This window comes from Phyllobates terribilis, unplaced genomic scaffold, assembly GCF_046119375.1.
Source record: "Phyllobates terribilis strain yellow unplaced genomic scaffold, ASM4611937v1 Scaffold_98__1_contigs__length_5973952, whole genome shotgun sequence".
NCBI classification, from domain to species: domain Eukaryota; kingdom Metazoa; phylum Chordata; class Amphibia; order Anura; family Dendrobatidae; genus Phyllobates; species Phyllobates terribilis.
In genome coordinates, this window is record NW_027362858.1 from 4,501,287 (window position 1) to 4,521,744 (window position 20,458).

Here is a 20,458-nt window from a genome sequence, read left to right on the forward strand (position 1 = left end):
ATAAAAGCCCATGGTACAGAAAAGGGGGGCTCTCTTGCTCTTCCCACCCCACAAGACACAAGAATCTTCATGCTGAGAAGCAGCTGACGTAGGCCTGGACACGTGCTGGACAAAGACGTGATTTACCAGCCAGGATCCAAGGAAAGATGGGTGAATCTTAACAATTAAGCTAATTATGGACAAATGGACAATTACTTTTTAACTAATTATTGTATGTACCTGCTGCAATCTGATTCTATTTAATGGACAATCCAAGAATAAATAGATACATTTTTTTATAAGAATATCGTGATATTGATACTTTGAGAAGTCCTCAGTAGAAAAAATAATACAGAAAGAGTATTATTTTACAATGGTGAGCCAGCCAGTCCTGTTTTTTCGTTTTTTTTTAAAAGTGAATTTCCTTTTTTGAACAAAGGGGGGTATTCCTGACGAGTTGAACAGCTGTTGTTCATGTGTCAGTAAATTCACTAATTTGTCACAAGAAGCAGAAAGGAACCTACAGACTGAGGACTAACAGGAAGCAGAGGTACTAACAAGGAACAGAATCACACAGGAAAAGAATCAGACGAACTGAAGACAGGACGTGCTGATAAAGAGAAGCTAAGGAATCTTAAGGTAAGCAAAATATGGATATAATTTCTTCTTTTGCTAAACAAAGTAATATTAATTTCAAAATTAATGTAGGAAATGACTTAGACGTTTTGTGGCTCAGTTTATACAAAGAATGTGAATTGCAGAATTTACAGTTAACTTCTAAATTGGTAAATAGAGACAAACAGAAATTGCGGAATATTCTACATCTTGTACATGTATTTCATAATTTTGTACTTGAAAGTTCTAAGCAGGAAAATAGTGTAGAAATAGTGTCAGATAGTGACAATGATTCTGACTGTAATGTGGAAAATGAACAAGAAGTAAGACACGTGTCTGTAACTGAAGGTGACCTTGGGTCTGACCAAGTGACGGACATACAGAAACCTGACATGGGAGGAGACATGACTGATATACGAGAAACCGACATACTAGGTGATGTGGGAGGAGACGTGAGTGACGTAGGAGGAACGGACGTACAAGAGCCACTAAAAATATCAGAGAATTCAGGAATTACCCAGGCTCAACTACAAATTAAAATGAGGAAAAATTTGCTGAAATTATACAAAATCATGCCAAAATATGATGTCAAAATCCATGCCTGTAGAAATTCAGAGACATTTGAGAGCTTTTCTGATAAGTTTGATTTATCCAATGAGGAGAGGAATCAATTATTTAAAATATGGATTCCTGTGACATTGTCCAGATGTTACTCTCCTAATGGATGGGAAAATGATTCGGACAGGTAAAAATATTTGATTTACTGTGTCACAAAGGATTTTCCCAACATAGAAGATCTGCAGAAACTAAGGATTGGTAGGAAGGAATGTACATATACATTCATGTCCATATTTGAACGGTTGTACAAAGCTCTCATCAAAAATGGAAAAGTACAACAAATGATAACAACTTTTGTACAAAAATTCAAATTCCTAGATCCAGTTTCCCAAGTTATGACATCACAAAAAAATTCATTATTTGAATGTGCTCAGTTGCTGGATTTTGTTAGAAAACATGAAAATCGTGAAAAGAAAATAAATCAAGTTAAATTTATAAAACCAGAAAAGGTAAATTCTTACCAAAAGCCAATATCAAACTCTCCTAGACTGAGTCATCCCCAAAGTGAACTCTATCGAATACGCAGGAGATTTCATATCTGTTATAAGCCATATCAGCCAGTGCAAAGGTCCATCTCTTCACAGAAAGAGTTAAAAATGCAAAGCTATGACTTTTCCCTAAGAAAGAAAATGGCCGAAATAGACGGACAGAGTCAGGTGAGACGACCAGGTGAGAGTGACGTCATGGAATGTGGACAGAAGGACAGGCAGTTCTCTGAGGTTTTGAAGGATAGAAAAATGTCTTTCCTAAATAGGGCGTTCCTGGAGCTATTTGAGAGAGACAGAAGATTTGGTTTAGGGAGTGGCTAAGAAAAAACTGTAATTATAATGTAGCATAGAAGTGTTACAATGTCTTAATATTTATTTATAATCTTATACAGTAAAATTGTAGTTACATAGTTTCTAATAGTTCATATATATATGAGTCCTGAGGAGATAATTTGCATATTCCCACTGCATTTTGGGGTAAGTGAAGAGTCTCCGCGAGCTCAAAGAACACTGGATTTTGGCTGTTGGAGCTGAAAAGAGGACATCGGTAAACCAGGGGAGGAGTCCTGAGGAGATAATTTGCATATTCCCACTGCATTTTGGGGTAAGTGAAGAGTCTCCGCGAGCTCAAAGAACACTGGATTTTGGCTGTTGGAGCTGAAAAGAGGACATCGGTAAACCAGGGGAGGAGTCCTGAGGAGATAATTTGCATATTCCCACTGCATTTTGGGGTAAGTGAAGAGTCTCCGCGAGCTCAAAGAACACTGGATTTTGGCTGTTGGAGCTGAAAAGAGGACATCAGTAAACCAGGGGAGGAGTCCTGAGGAGATAATTTGCATATTCCCACTGCATTTTGGGGTAAGTGAACAGTCTCCGCGAGCTCAAAGAACACTGGATTTTGGCTGTTGGAGCTGAAAAGAGGACATCGGTAAACCAGGGGAGGAGTCCTGAGGAGATAATTTGCATATTCCCACTGCATTTTGGGGTAAGTGAAGAGTCTCCGCGAGCTCAAAGAACACTGGATTTTGGCTGTTGGAGCTGAAAAGAGGACATCGGTAAACCGCGCGCCTGCCGGTTGTGCGCATTTTGAAGCTTTTTTTTAAATGCAAGCTTGTGTCCCTGTTGGAGGAAAAGTTGCGAAATCTAGAAGAGAGGTTAACTACCTTGAAAATCATTAAGGAAGGTGAAGAGTTCTTAGACAGAGCAGAATTATCTCTTCATGATTCAGAAAGAGAAGAAATTCGAACTGCACCTGACGAAACAGAGGAATGGAAGCATGTGACCCACAGAAGCAGGAGGATCGAGAGGCAGTCAGCACCCATACTGCTCAGGAACCAGTACCAGGCTCTCACACAGGAGAACCATGAAGAAATACAGCAAGATAAGACTTTGCCAGCAATGAATAACCTTGTAAGCCCTCAGAATCCTCCTGGATGGAGAAAGAAGAATGTTGTGAAGAAAAAACGGAGAGTGGTGGTCATGGGGGATTCCCTGTTAAGAGGAACAGAGGCCGCTATCTGCAGACCAGACATAACCTCAAGAGAAATGTGCTGTCTTCCAGGAGCAAAAATTAAAGATGTGTCTGACAGGATATCAAGACTCTTCAGACCTACAGATCACTACCCATTCCTGCTAATACATGTGGGGACAAATGACACCGCAAGAAAGGACCTGGAAACCATCTGCAGTGACTTTGAAGACTTAGGCAAGAAAGTGAAAGAATTGGGAGCGCAGGTGGTCTTCTCATCCATCCTCCCAGTGGATGGCCATGGAACAATGAGGTGGAATAAGATTCTACAGGTGAACAACTGGCTACGTCGATGGTGCCGTCAACAAGGATTTGGATTTCTGGATCACGGAATGAATTACCTATACGATGGACTACTTGCTAGAGATGGGGTGCACCTTACGAAGACTGGAAAACATGTATTTGGAAGTCGCCTTGCTACACTCATCAGAAGAGCTTTAAACTAGAACAATGTGGGAAGGGAAGCAAAAGGCCAGAAAAAGCCATACAGCTGACAAATACTATTGAGATCTCTGCTACTGGAAGTGGAAAAGAAGAACAAAGACAAAAAAATCTAAATAATAAAAATATGGGAGGAAGAGAAACCAATCACAAACTAAAATGTTTTTATACAAATGCACAAAGCATGGGCAACAAACAAGGAGAATTGGAACTACTAATGCAGGAAAAGGAATATGATGTCATTGGAATCACTGAAACTTGGTGGGACGATACACATGATTGGAATAAAAGGCTAAAAGGATACAACTTATTTGCAAGAAACAGACTTGATAAGCGAGGAGGAGGTGTTGCATTGTATGTTAGAAAAGCGTATATCTGCACAGAGATTGAAGCTTCAGAGACTGGGAGTTCTGTGGAAACTGTTTGGGTAAGAATACAAGGAGAGAACAACGGAAAGGACACCATTGTAGGCATTTACTACAGGCCACCTGGGCAAGCTGAAGATATGGATGAACTCTTTATGTATCAAATGACCAAGTTCTCCAAAAAATATGACGTAGTGGTCATGGGAGATTTCAACTATCCAGACATTTATTGGGAATCTCTCTCAAGTAAAACTAACAGGTCAAGCAAATTCTTATCCTCTCTTGCTGACAACTTTATCTTCCAAAAGGTAGGGGAGAAAACAAGGGGATCTGCTACTTTGGATCTAATCCTTATAAACAGGGAGGAAATGGTTGAGGAGGTAAAGGTGGCTGGGACCCTAGGAGGCAGCGATCATGCTATTATAGAATTTTGGATAACTAGAGGAGGAAGACATGTGAAGACTCAAACTTCAAGGTTAGATTTTAGAAAGGCAGATTTTAAGAGACTCAGAAAGAGAATAGGAGTGATCCAATGGCTGGATGTCCTTAAGGACAAAAATGTCCAGGAAGGATGGGAAATTTTTAAAAATGAGATTCTCAAAGCACAATCGTTAACAATCCCGAAAAGTAGGAAGAATGGGAAGCATTTAAGGAAACCAGGATGGATGAACACAGAACTTAAACACATGCTAAAAAGAAAGAAAGAAATGTTTATTAAATGGAAAGAGGGAGGCATATCTAAAGAAGATTATAATGCAGTCTGCAGATCCTGTAGGGCACGTATCAGGTTAGCTAAAGCTGACAATGAATTAAGGCTTGCAAGAGATGTCAAAAGCAATAAAAAAGGATTTTGGGGGTATGTCAAAAGTAAAAGAAAAGTCAAAGATGCTATAGGATTTTTACAGGATGAAAATGGAGAAATGGTAAGAGAGGATGTTGAGAAGGCCGAACTTTTTAATTCCTATTTTGCATCTGTTTTCTCTCAGAAAGAAAATGTAACATCAACTGATCTTCACTGTCCTTTTAAAGGAATAGAGGAATCCAAGTTATCAGTAAACAGAAAGATTGTGAGGGAATATTTAGCTAACATAAATGAGTTCAAGTCTCCAGGTCCAGATGAATTACACCCCAGAGTACTGAAGGAGATTGTAGAAGAAATTTTAGAACCACTCTCCATAATCTTTGAAAATTCTTGGAGAACAGGAGAAGTCCCAGAAGACTGGAGAAGAGCAAATGTTGTTCCTATCTTCAAAAAGGGGAAGAAGGTGGACCCAGGGAACTATAGGCCGGTGAGTCTGACTTCTATACCAGGAAAGATCTTTGAACAAATTATTAACCACATGTATGTAAGTACATGGATAAGAATGAAGTGATTAACCAGAGTCAGCATGGGTTTGTAACTAACAAGTCATGTCAGACTAACTTAATTTCCTTCTATGACAGAATCACTGACTGGGTGGATCAGGGAAATGCTGTAGATATAGTATATCTTGACTTCAGCAAAGCATTTGACAAAGTATCTCACATCATCCTTATTGAAAAAATGACCAAGTATGCAATGGACCAGGCAACTGTTAGGTGGATTCATAACTGGCTTAGTGATCGGACTCAAAGGGTGGTTGTAAATGGCTTCACATCCAGCTGGATGAATGTCTCAAGTGGGGTACCACAGGGCTCCGTCCTGGGACCTGTATTGTTCAACATCTTTATCAATGATTTAGATGAAGGAATTGAGGGTAAACTGATTAAATTTGCTGATGACACAAAGCTAGGAGGGATAGCTAATACTAGAGAAGAGAGAGAGAGGATTCAAAAAGACCTAAATAAACTGGAGCAGTGGGCAGCAACCAACAGAATGGTTTTTAACAGGGAAAAATGCAAAGTACTACATCTGGGCAATAAAAATGAAAAAAGCATATACAGAATGGGAGGAATAGAGCTAAGCAACAGTACATGTGAAAAAGACTTAGGTATACTAATAGATCATAGACTGAACATGAGTCAACAGTGTGATGCAGCAGCAAAAAAGGCAAATACAATTCTGGGATGTATTAACAGAAGCATACAGTCTAGATCACGTGAAGTCATTATCGGTCTTTACTCCTCTTTGGTCAGACCTCATCTGGAATACTGTGTACAGTTTTGGGCACCACATTTTAAAAAAGACATAGACAAACTGGAGCAAGTTCAGAGAAGAGCGACCAGAATGGTGACTGGTCTGCAAACCATGTCCTATGAGGAACGGTTGCAGGATTTGGGAATGTTTAGCTTGCAAAAAAGAAGACTGAGAGGAGACTTAATAGCTGTCTACAAATATGTCAAGGGCTGTCACATTGTAGAAGGATCATCTTTATTCTCATTTGCACAAGGAAAGACTAGAAGCAATGGGATGAGACACAGATTAGATATTAGAAAAAACTTTTTGACAGTTAGGGTGATTAATGAGTGGAACAGGCTGCCACAAGAGGTGGTGAGTTCCCCTTCAATGGACGTCTTCAAACAGAGGCTGGACAGACATCTGTCTGAGATGATCTAGTGAATCCTGCTTTGAGCAGGGGGTTGGACCAGATGACCCAGGAGGTCCCTTCCAACTCTACCATTCTATGATTCTATGATATATATATACACTTGTCTAAGTAGAGATTGTGTATAATTGTATATATATATATTTATAAAAAAATATATATATATATATATTAATTAATAAATTAGAACTTCATATATAAATTTAAGTAACAATATTTTGAATTACATTAGAACCAACCAATATATGTATAAGATATTTAAATAATTCTGTTTCTGTATGAATTTGATATTTTATTTTACTTTCTTATATTTCCTTAGAGGTTTCATTCCAAAGCAGGATTTGATCAAACAACTCTAAAATGGATTTATTTCTTTATTCACACAGGAAGTGGAAAAATTGCATGATTTTATGTGTATAACATTTTAAAATAATAACTAGTTAATTATTATGTGTAACATTAATTAATTAATATTTTCTATGCATGAAGTGTTTATTTTATAACAAGTAGCTTTACAGCATGACGTGTGACAGCTGCGGCCTTTGAACTTTGAGCTAATAGTGTAGATCCCATTCATTCTATTTCCAGCTGATGTAACTTAAGACCGGGCAGCCAGTGAAAAAAGAATCTATAACAAGAGGTTTTTCAAGTGTCTGAAATTCCAGTGACTTACTCTCATATTATATAATATGTACTTGGGGAATATTCAAAGAAATATTAAGATATTTAATTGATATGACAATGCGCATTAATAAATTGGGATACAACAATTTTGGGTTAAATATATATATATCTAAAACTTCATATGTGGAATGTTTGAGTTGAACAGATCTGTGAATGTGACAGATGAGTAAATCAGCAGCTGCTAAGTGTGATTGATGTGACAGAGGCCTCGTACGTTTGTATGTTTGGAAAAAAAAAGAACGTTTCTTTATGTGAAGGTACAAAAATATATTTAATTCTGAGAAAAATTATAATACATAATTAGGTATTATCTACATAATATATATATTTCTATATTTCTTTAATAATTATTATTTCTTGATTTAACTAATAGTGGATAAGAGCAACCACACATCAAAATGGTTTACAAAGCAAATTTACATTTACAATAATTTTTCCACATGATAATATTCTTGAATAACTATGATATTATTTTTAATGGTAACCTAAATAGGTACACACCTCTCTTTAGACAAATCTATGCTACTCATCGATATGAAATTTATGCACAATATTTCTAGAAGAATAATTATTTTTAATTTGGTTCTGATATATAAATTATTTTATAAAATAATATTTTTTGGTATTAAGGGGGAAAATGTGTTTTTGATCCTGATTACATAATCACTTTTGATCAATACTTATTTTTTACACATTTTAATAAAGAAGAAACAATAATAAGGTACAATGATATAATTAAGAAGGGTGTTACATGCAAAGTTGCATAGTTTAATATTTTTTGGTGATACAAGGTTATGACAAATATGAAATCATCCAGATAATGGAGATATAAGGGTATTTTTTATGGAAAATATAATTACTCTGCATTTGTCATTAAAATTTAAAGGCCTTATTTTTATTTTTATTTTTACTTTTAATTTTATTTTTCATTTTTAAAATTTTATTCTTACTTTATACTTCTTATTTTTCTATTTTTTCATTTTTTAATTCTCATTTGATTTTATTTCAGTTCAATATCTCAATTGAGAAAACATATTAATATTTAATAAAGTAATGTCTAATACAAGAGTATTGCTTCATTAAATATATATTGTTAAGGGAAAAAATGTTTACATTTTCTGAGTAAACACAACAATTCATTCATTCATTTATTCATTCATTCATTCATACATTCATATATTTCTTCATTTTAGTTCAGGAGTATATATTCTTTGGTATTATTGGTTTAATAAAGATATAAACACTTGTTGTTTCAAAACACACTGACACCTATGGGTTGGAAAAGGTAATTACACCTATGACATAAAAATGTTTTATCACATGGAGAACTTCATTGAATTATTATCTATTATTGTTTATTATTCCAAACATAATTTATTTTAATGTTTTGATAATAATTAGATGGACATTATTGATTACTATGGTACGCTGTGATATTATAGGTTAGGAAAAATTGCCAGATTTGGTATCAGATTAGGGAATGAAGACTTCAATCAAGACATCGCAATTATGAATTCTATCTTAATAAAGACTTTTCATATTTATAAATCAAAGAGATTCCCAAAAGTTACAAGAAGAAGCGACCGATATCCGGACGTCTCAGGAGGTAACAGGTGTGAATGCTGAGTGATAATAGACTGTGTCCATTACATACAATACAATTCACACCACTGATCACCGGGACGGCAGAGGACGATGATCCTATATGTACTGTGTTGTGTTCAAGTTTCATCACGTTCCAGTGGTTTCTCATCACCTGCAACGCTTCAATGACAGCTGGTGAACAGGTAATACCTGACATATGTGTCCTGTATATAAAGGACTGAGTACTGGTTATGGGGCTATATAAAGCAGGGAAGTGTCTAGTTAACCCTTGCTTTACTGACCAAAGACGTCACATCTGTTCCAAAAGTGACACGAGACCAGTGTGGATGACACGGAGGAATCCAGAATATCCAACGTCAGTCCAGGTGACATCGTACAGATATTAAAGCTACATTTCATCCATGGACTTTGTTTTCTTATCAATTGACACACATGATCTTTCTAATAAAGAGTACAGTTTATGGACTGCACAATGATGAATACAATTATGGACTGTTCAATATCTACACGCTGTCATTTATTTCAAAGGAGTTTTCATCTAAAGACTGTTATAAAAGAACCGAGGAGAAGACGAGACGAAGACCCGATGACATCAGATGATGACGACTGAACCCGCGATAGCTTCAATTTAGATATAGGGAAGTATAATTATACATATTAAATGAATATTAGTCACGGCTTACCATAACATGAATTCACATCATTATATAACAATAATCAGATATTGATATTATTATTATTATTATTATTATTATGGAAATTTAATGATATTGCCAAGGAAGAAGGAAAAATGATTGTTATCCTAATGATGAACCTATCTTCTTTTGAGGATTTTCAGTTGAACTCTGTCATCCTCAAAAAAGGGGGAAATGTTAAATGGTTAATTATGGAAATTCATTTGGAATGTTAATTAATAATCGATAATCATTTTTCTTAAATCTGAGTTCTATGCATCAGCCATCGTGTCTAGTTGACATGCGCTATTTGTGTGTGTATTTTTAGTTCACTACCATATGTAGAACAGGTGTGCCATACGACCGGCTGTAAAAGCCCATGGTACAGAAAGGGAGGGCTCTCTTGCTCTGCCCACCCCACAAGACACAGAAGAAGAATCTTCATGCTGAGGAAGCAGCTGACATGTAGGCCTGGACACGTGCTGGACAAAGACATGATTTACCAGCCAGGATCCAAGGAAAGATGGGTGAATCTCAACAATTAAGCTAATTATGGACAAATGGACAATTACTTTATAACTAATTATTATATGTACCTGCTGCAATCTGATTCTTTTTAATGGACAATCCAAGAATAAATAGATACATTTTTTTATAAGAATATCGTGATATTGATACTTTGAGAAGTCCTCAGTAGAAAAAATAATACAGAGAAGAGTATTATTTTACAACCTCGTACACGTGCGGCTCTGCCCCGTACACCTTGTACACGCCCGGCTCTGCCCCGTACATACACAGCTCCACTCCGTACACCTCGTACACGAGCGGTTCCGCTCTGTACACCTCATACACGCCCTGCTCCGCTCCGAACACACACAGCTCCACTTCGTACACCTCGTACACGAGCGGTTCCGCTCCGTACACCTCGTACATACGCGGCTCCACTCCGTACACCTCGTACACGCCCTGCTCCGCTCCGTACACCTCGTACACGAGCGGTTCCGCTCTGTACACCTCGTACACGCCCTGCTCCGCACACACACAGCTCCACTCCGTACACCTCGTACACAAGCGGTTCCGCTCCGTACACCTCGTACACACGCGGCTCCACTCCGTACACCTCGTACACGCCCTGCTCCGCTCCGTACACCTCGTACACGAGCGGTTCCGCTCTGTACACCTCGTACACGCGCGGCTCTGCTCCGTACACCTCGTACACACGCGGCTCCGCTCCGTACACCTCGTACACACGCGGCTCCGCCCCGTACACCTCGTACACGTGTGGCTCCGCCCCGTACACCTCGTACACGCGCGGCTCCGCTCCGTACACGTCGTACACGTGCGGCTCCGCCCCGTACACCTCGTACACGCGCGGCTCCGCTCCCTACACCTCGTACACGCGCGGCTCCGCTCCGTACACCTCGTACACGCGCGGCTCCGCTCCGTACACCTCGTACACACGGCTCCGCTCCGTACACCTCGTACATGCGCGGCTCCGCTCCGTACACCTCGTACATGCGCGGCTCCGCTCCGTACACCTCGTACACGCTCGGCTCCGCTCCGTACACCTCGTACATGCGCGGCTCCGCTCCGTACACCTCGTACACGCTCGGCTCCGCTCCGTACACCTCGTACACGCACGGCTCCGCTCCGTACACCTCGTACACGCACGGCTCCGCTCCGTACACCTCGTACACGCACGGCTCCGCACCGTACACCTCGTACACGCGCGGCTCCGCACCGTACACCTCATACACGCGCGGCTCCGCTCCGTACACCTCGTAAACGCGCGGCTCCGCTCCGTACACCTCGTACACACGCGGCTCCGCTCCGTACACCTCTTACACGTGCGGCTCCGTATGATGCCCCCCACAGTGTAATGCCCCCATTATGCCCCTTATGCAGGATGTATGATGCCCCCACACAGTGTAATGCCCCCATTATGCCCCTTATGCAGGATGTGTGATGCCTCCACACAGTGTAATGCCCCCATTATGCCCCTTATGCAGGATGTGTGATGCCTCCACACAGTGTAATGCCCCCATTATGCCCCTTATACAGTATGTATGATGCCCCCCACACAGTGTAATGCCCCCATTATGCCCCTTATGCAGGATATATGATGCCCCACACAGTGTAATGCCCCCATTATGCCCCTTATGCAGGATGTATGATGCCCCCACACAGTGTAATGCCCCCATTATGCCCCTTATGCAGGATGTGTGATGCCCCCACACAGTGTAATGCCCCCATTATGCCCCTTATGCAGGATGTATGATGCCCCCACACAGTGTAATGCCCCCATTATGCCCCTTATGCAGGATGTATGATGCCCCCCACAGTGTAATGCCCCCATTATGCCCCTTATGCAGGATGTATGATGCCCCCACACAGTGTAATGCCCCCATTATGCCCCTTATGCAGGATGTATGATGCCCCCACACAGTGTAATGCCCCCATTATGCCCCTTATGCAGGATGTATGATGCCCCCACACAGTGTAATGCCCCCATTATGCCCCTTATGCAGGATGTGTGATGCCCCCACACAGTGTAATGCCCCCATTATGCCCCTTATGCAGGATGTATGATGCCCCCACACAGTGTAATGCGCCCATTATGCCCCTTATGCAGGATGTATGATGCCCCCCACAGTGTAATGCCCCCATTATGCCCCTTATGCAGGATGTATGATGCCCCACACAGTGTAATGCCCCCATTATGCCCCTTATGCAGGATGTATGTTGCCCCCACACAGTGTAATGCCCCCATTATGCCCCTTATGCAGGATGTATGTTGCCCCCACACAGTGTAATGCCCCCATTATGCCCCTTATGCAGGATGTATGTTGCCCCCACACAGTGTAATGCCCCTTATGCAGGATGTATGATGCCCCCACACAGTGTAATGCCCTCATTATGCCCCTTATGCAGTATGTATGATGCCCCCACACAGTGTAATGCCCCCATTATGCCCCTTATGCAGGATGTATGTTGCCCCCACACAGTGTAATGCCCCTTATGCAGGATGTATAATGCCCCCACACAGTGTAATGCCCCCATTATGCCCCTTATGCAGTATGTATGATGCCCCCACACAGTGTAATGCCCTCATTATGCCCCTTATGCAGTATGTATGATGCGAGTTTTAAAATATAACTTTTAATGGTATTACCTAATAAAAGGGCCGAAGGCTCAATTGAAATTAAACAACAGACATGAACAGACCAACATAAGACACATATACATCAAAGTCACAAAAAACACAGGGGTGAGGGAAAAATCCTCCAATATTGCAACCTCCCGGCTATAACTTAGTGACTAATACACAATTTGAGAAAGGAACAGTCTCACCATGAGTTGGAGTATGGCCTTACTCAGAATACACGTAGATCCCCGCTTGGTTACTTCATCCAGAAAATTACAATCCACAGGAGAGATATTGTAACAAATGGGGTGGGGATTGCCACACATTACCCAAGATCAATCTCTTATATCCAGAGTGGATGGACCGGGGATCTATTGCACATGTCCCATAATAAATCCCATTCCCTACGTGTTTCGTAAGTCACTCATCAGGGGATAATGAGAAAAAAGGGGGACCGCTGTATGAATACAGCATAATAAAGTTGCCCAAAGCAGAAAATATACTAAAAAGTTACATGTGCTAGATGCTCAAAACAGGAGTGGCATTTTTATATGTTCATGAATGGCGCCATATGTTCAAACAAGGACGTCGCTTCCGGTGCGCTAAATGCCGCACCTAGATATCCATATGATTAGATTTGTGTCACAAGTATACACGTGAAGCGTTCCACGCTGGAACGCACCGCTAACAAAGCATAACCGGAAGGGGCGGAGCTATGTCATCGCACCCGGCTCACTGCGCTCCAGCGTGGAACGCATAGATGAAGACTCGCACAGTAAGGAGCGCCGCGTCATTTCCAGAGCGTCCAAACGGGCCCAACCATCAATAAGACAGCACGCGCAGTGTGGAGAAGCGCCCACATAAATACCCCGCAGCGCGCGCCCGCAGCGACGATGCGGGAAACAACACACAGAACAGACCTGTGCTTAATGATTTTTTTAAGCCATATTAGCTTAGATAAGGCGCCATCACCATGACAGCCGCCATAAACAGTCAAAGAGAGGAGAGCTTATAATGTATCAAATGATAGCATCAATCGATGTCTCTATAAAGGCAGGCAGAGGATGGACAACCGAGATGGGAGGATGAAAAAGGAAAGGATAGGGGAGGCCCTAGTTCAACTGTTCTGATCGCCTACCTAACAGTGGAGGATGGCGCCCCCGCTCCACGTCGGCTTGCCCTAGGTATCCCTGATAGTCCCTATTTCCCCTTATTATAGGGACTATCAGGGATACCTAGGGCAAGCCGACGAGGAGCGGGGGCGCCATTTTCGTTTCCCCTAGGGTGCCAACCTCCGCTGTTAGGTAGGCGATCAGAACAGTTGAACTAGGGCACCGTAGGGCCTCCCCTATCCTTTCCTTTTTCATCCTCCCATCTCGGTTGTCCATCCTCTGCCTGCCTTTATAGTTAGAGATTTGCATACCCACTTATGTATCTACTTTTGGTTTTACTATTCATGACCCTTGGTCAATTGGCCCGCCGTTACTACCACATTGTAAAATATGTTGTCCTCCCCTACAAGTTATATAATCTTGGGTTGCAGGACTGTAATGACTTTAATGATAAATGTGTCGCTATAATGACATAATGTTGAAATTTCTTATCTATGGATTCTATTATATCTGATTGTTTATCCACTGTTGTTTCTTATTATCAGATATAATTTTCACATTTAGAGACATCGATTGATGCTATCATTTGATACATTATAAGCTCTCCTCTCTTTGACTGTTTATGGCGGCTGTCATGGTGATGGCGCCTTGTCTAAGCCAATATGGCTTAAAAAATCATTAAGCACAGGTCTGTTCTGTGTGTTGTTTCCCGCATCGTCGCTGCGGGCGCGCGCTGCGGGGTATTTATGTGGGCGCTTCTCCACACTGCGCGTGCTGTCTTATTGATGGTTGGGCCCGTTTGGACGCTCTGGAAATGACGTGGCGCTCCTTACTGTGCGAGTCTTCATCTATGCGTTCCACGCTGGAGCGCAGTGAGCCGGGTGCGATGACATAGCTCCGCCCCTTCCGGATCCGCTTTGTTAGCGGTGCGTTCCAGCGTGGAACGCTTCACGTGTATACTTGTGACACAAATCTAATCATATGGATATCTAGGTACGGCATTTAGCGCACCGGAAGTGACGTCCTTGTTTGAACATATGGCGCCATTCATGAACATATAAAAACGCCACTCTTGTTTTGAGCATCTAGCACATGTAACTTTTTAGTATATTTTCTGCTTTGGGCAACTTTATTATGCTGTATTCATACAGCGGTCCCCCTTTTTTCTCATTATCCCCTGATGAGTGACTTACGAAACACGTAGGGAATGGGATTTATTATGGGACATGTGCAATAGATCCCCGGTCCATCCACTCTGGATATAAGAGATTGATCTTGGGTAATGTGTGGCAATCCCCACCCCATTTGTTACAATATCTCTCCTGTGGATTGTAATTTTCTGGATGAAGTAACCAAGCGGGGATCTACGTGTATTCTGAGTAAGGCCATACTCCAACTCATGGTGAGACTGTTCCTTTCTCAAATTGTGTATTAGTCACTAATTTATAGCCGGGAGGTTGCAATATTGGAGGATTTTTCCCTCACCCCTGTGTTTTTTTGTGACTTTGATGTATATGTGTCTTATGTTGGTCTGTTCATGTCTGTTGTTTAATTTCAATTGAGCCTTCGGCCCTTTTATTAGGTAATACCATTAAAAGTTATATTTTAAAACACATACCCTATACCTTGCTAGATTCATATTGTCACGGATGGTACTTTTACTTCATTGATTTAGTATGTATGATGCCCCCCCCACAGTGTAATACCCCCATTATGCCCCTTATGCAGGATGTATGATGACCCCACACAGTGTAATGTTCCCATAGTACCGCCATCCCCCCACACAGTATAATCAGAGGCATAACTAGGGTCTGATGGGACCTGTTGTGAAATTTCAACCACCCCCCATCCTGATATACAGTGCTGGCCAAAAGTATTGGCACCCCTGCAATTCTGTCAGATAATACTCAGTTTCTTCCTGAAAATGATTGCAATCACAAATTCTTTGGTATTATTCTCTTCATTTAATTTGTCTTCAATGAAAAAAACACAAAAAGAATTGTCCTAAAGCCAAATTGGATATAATTCCACACCAAACCTAAAAAAGGGGGTGGACAAAAGTATTGGCACTGTTTGAAAAATCATGTGATGCTTCTCTAATTCGTGTAATTAACAGCACCTGTAACTTACCTGTGGCACCTAACAGGTGTTGGCAATAACTAAATCACACTTGCAGCCAGTTAACATGGATTAAAGTTGACTCAACCTCTGTCCTGTGTCCTTGTGTGTCCCACATTGAGCTTGGAGAAAAGAAAGAAGCCCAAAGAACTGTCTGAGGACTTGAGAAACCAAATTGTGAGGAAGCATGAGCAATCTCAAGGCTACAAGTCCATCTCCAAAGACCTGAATGTTCCTGTGTCTTCCGTGCGCAGTGTCATCAAGAAGTGTAAAGCCCATGGCACTGTGGCTAACCTCCCTAGATGTGGACGGAAAAGAAAAATTGACGAGAGATTTCAACGCAAGATTGTGCGGATGGTGGATAAAGAACCTCGACTAACATCCAAACAAGTTCAAGCTGCCCTGCAGTCCGAGGGTACAACAGTGTCAACCGGTACTATCCGTCGGCGTCTGAATGAAAAGGGACTGTATGGTAGGATACCCAGGAAGACCCCACTTCTTACCCCGAGACATAAAAAATCCAGACTGGAGTTTGACAAAACTTACCTGAGAAAGCCTAAAACGTTTTGGAAGAATGTTCTTTGGTCAGATGAGACAAAAGTCAAGCTTTTTGGGAAAAAGCATCAAAATAGAGTGTACAGGAAAAAAAAAGAAGCATTCAAAGAAAAGAACACGGTCCCTACAGTCAAACTATCCCATAGAACACCTGTGGAGAGATCTCAAAATGGCAGTTTGGAGAAGGCACCCTTCAAATATCAGGGACCTGGAGCAGTTTACCAAAGAAGAATGGTCTACAATTCCAGCAGAGCATTGTAAGAAACTCATTGATGGTTACCGGAAGCGGTTGTTCGCAGTTATTTTGGCTAAAGGTTGTGCAACCAATACTTTTGTCTGGCCCATTTTTGGAGTTTTGTGTGAAATGATCAATGATTTGATTTTTGCTTCATTCTCTTTTGTGTTTTTTCCTTGCAAGCAAATTAAATGAAGAGAATAATACCAAAGAATTTGTGATTGCAATCATTTTCAGGAAGAAACTGAGTATTATCTGACAGAATTGCAGGGGTGCCAATACTTTTGGCCACCACTGTATCTCACAAAGCAAGCAGAGCGCCAGCGACCTATTGTCTGAACTCCGATTTCTGTCACTGCCGCCTCTGTAGCCGCACCTATGCGGAATGAGTGTGTGCCGTATTCTTTGGGCTGGACCCCTGCTGCTATTAAGCATTTCTGGAATATTGTTTGAAACTGATACCTTGTAAGTGCAGACCCGTTAATGTGTGCTAAGAAGCAACTGCCTTGGCCTCTAACTGATAGGTAATTTTCACTAGTTTCACCGGACAGACTGTATCGTTTGTAGGGTGAAGTAGCACCCAGGCACCCTTACCGGATGGATCTGATTTAGTCTTAAGTACCCTAAGACGTATAACGTTATTGGCAATTACCACGTCTTCGTAAATTAATCCTCCGCTAGGACTAGTTCACTGATCCATAACGCCCCGAGAAAGGCGATCCCAAAAGCGACAGACAGGAATGTCGACTCATATTGTAAATGGCTTGTTACTGTCGTGAGGGACATGATGCGACTTAACAGATTTAGTGAAGTGTGACGTCTACTCTCCTTGCTCGGTTGAGATCTTTTCCAACCTTTCAAGGCTTGTCTAATAATTCTTTCATAACATCTTTCCAATTCAATAATTGAAAGTGAAATGCCAACCCCACTAGTCGAAATGCCGCTGATAAAGGGCTGTAAAAGAAACTCAGTTCTAACATTTAATCTGCACTGATCACATATATTCTCTCGTCGTTAGAAAACGGATGTTTTTGTTAGCCAGGAGCATGCTCCATAGTTCTATTGCTGCCACTATGCGGTTACGCTCATCAGGGTCCTTGGATTCTGACTGTGAGAGTTTAATTGATACCTTGCTCGTCGGGCGAGAACATCCTACCACGGGGTGAGTTCCCCCTCAGGCTGAGCATTCGTATTTGTATCTGCATAAGCTGAAAAAAAGACAATGTCCCTCATTATACTGCCAGCAGGCCCCTGGTCTTTGTACGATCACTGCATTTTGGCCTGCTGTTGCCTTTTGCCCAGTAGCTGCTCATGGAAAGGGATGGTGTTTTTGTTGTAGCATTAGTTGTAGCCAGACATCGGTAGCTTTTATCCCCCAGCTTAGCTGTGGTTGCAGGGCTCAACAGCCTCCGGAACTCTTCGTCATAGCGCCACCATGCTGAACCTCCGTGGGCTTTGTACGAGTTATACACCGTATCTTGGTATATGAATAGTACCGAACAGCGTTCCCGATGTTTTTGGCCCATAATGCAACCCAGCACAGATAAAGCTTGTAACCAGTTGCTCACTGATTTTGCGACCTTTTGTCTATGCTTTTCGAACGGTCTGTCGGCTACCCTTCTCTCTTTGTCGATCGTATGCTGGTCAGCAGATACGAGTGACCATATGTCGATGTATTCGTTCTGCCATATTTTTGTTTTGGTTTCCTTGTCTGTGTGTGATCCTAATGGGCTAATCCCGCATTCTGAAGCGCTCTGGAGGGCGGGAGTGCCTGCTGGACCTCTGCTCTCCAGGGTTCTCCTCCATTGGACACAGTGACCAAGGAGGTATGAGGGGTTGTGGGGTAGCGGCAGTGTCTGGATCGCCGTGGCCACCAGCGATGAGCGCAGGCCCGGAGCAATCGCCACGCCAGCCGCCGGTGCCGCATCCGGACGCCCCGCCATATGCTGCACTGAACTGAGGAGCATGATGGAGCAGGACATATGCAGCTGGCGTGAGCCTGAAGCCAGCGCCACACCAGCCTCTGACGTCGCAGCCGCTTCCCCGCGACATGCTGGGCTGGGGAGCGTGGTGTGGCAAGAGATATGCGCTGTGTGTAGCGCTGGGGCAGCGGTGTGCGGCGACCACAGTGGGCCCGGCGGTGACCACATAACTGACATGGGGAGCGGTGCGGACAGGACTGCCAGCGGTTCGGATCCTGCTGCTTGAGGATGTGGCGGGAAGTATATTAGAAGCGAGGGTACCAGAGGTTCTGGGCTGGGGACAGGGGTATGAGCGGGCATTAGGAGCGGGGGTACCAGGGGTTCTGGGTCGGGGACAGGGGGATGAGCGGGCATTAGGAGCGGGGGTACCATGGGTTCTGGGCCGGGGACAGGGGGATGAGTGCTGAGCCCAGTAATTAGCTGACCTGATCCTTCTATTGCAGCATAATCGATTCCAGGACCACCTGGGAAAAGGGAGGAGGGTGGGACATCACTGGGTTTATATACTTATGGGACGGCTTGCCGCCCCTTTCACTTTGTTGTTCCCTTCGGGGACTTCCTATTTCTCTGGCCAGTAAGGGGCAGCGGAGGGGATCACCAATCGCCATGGCCCAGGGAGGGGCCACCACAGTCAGGGGCTCTTTCCTTATTCAGTGCCGCATCTGCCAAGAACAGTACAGGCCTGTTAGAGACTCTGCTGCACCTGGATGGACTGGGTTATAGCAAGGCCTCACTAGGGGGCAAAATTACCCTTTCTTCCCTGGTTGTAATCGGCCATTTTGACCCTTCTGCACATGGTGGGGCACATGAGACTGAGAGAAAATGCTATTCTGTCTGTGTAAATGCCTGTTCACCATCACAATATTGCTGGACTCCTCACAATAACAATTCCTTGCAATATGTCCAGAGTGACCACATTTCTAACATTTGCCAGAGCAATATTTCCTCTCTCTTTTTGTACCTGACAATTTGCAGTATCTGGCAATATGACCGAAGCCAGCACAGGCAGAACAGCTAGCACATGCCATGCTGGATAGGGGCTCCTAACAGAACATACTAACTCCTGTCTGGACCTTTTATGCTTTTCCATTACTAGGGATACATTTTTAACACTTTACTTTTGCATTTTTTTACAAGTGAAGACAGCACATACTTGTCTTTATATTTATTCAATGGATCAAAATGTGAAATATTTGATTCCACACTTACCTAGAGGAAACTTTCTGCCCTATTTCAGCTACCATCCCATATTTTATGTAGTGATAAAGTAGATCTACTGCCTATTGCATGATGGGAGGATGTGCAATACTTGTTTTTAGCCTCCCATGATACTGATCTCAGATACAGAACTTTCCTATATTGGTGGAATGCAATCCAAATTCATCATGCACACGTCCGGGTATGGGCGGTCGCGGATAATGACCCTAGATGCGCTCCCGCATAGAACACATAATTACGGGCATGCGCAATCACGGGTACGAGTAGTGCGGCGGCAATTATTTTATCTGGCGTTTCAGTTTAAAGCACGTCACTTCCCGACATGCACACTAGTGGATGAACATTATCAGAAAAAAAAATTAAAAAGGTGGCGCTCCTTTGCATATCCGCCTGCGGCTCCTCCGCAGCGTCAGGGCCGCAGATGAGAGTCATTGTCTGCACACACCCTAATGCAGAAAAAGCATTCATAAAGTGTGGTGCCTGATATTTGATGTATATACAGCTGCTTCTCACAAAATTAGAATATCATCAAAAAGTTAATTTATTTCAGTTCTTCAATACAAAAAGTGAA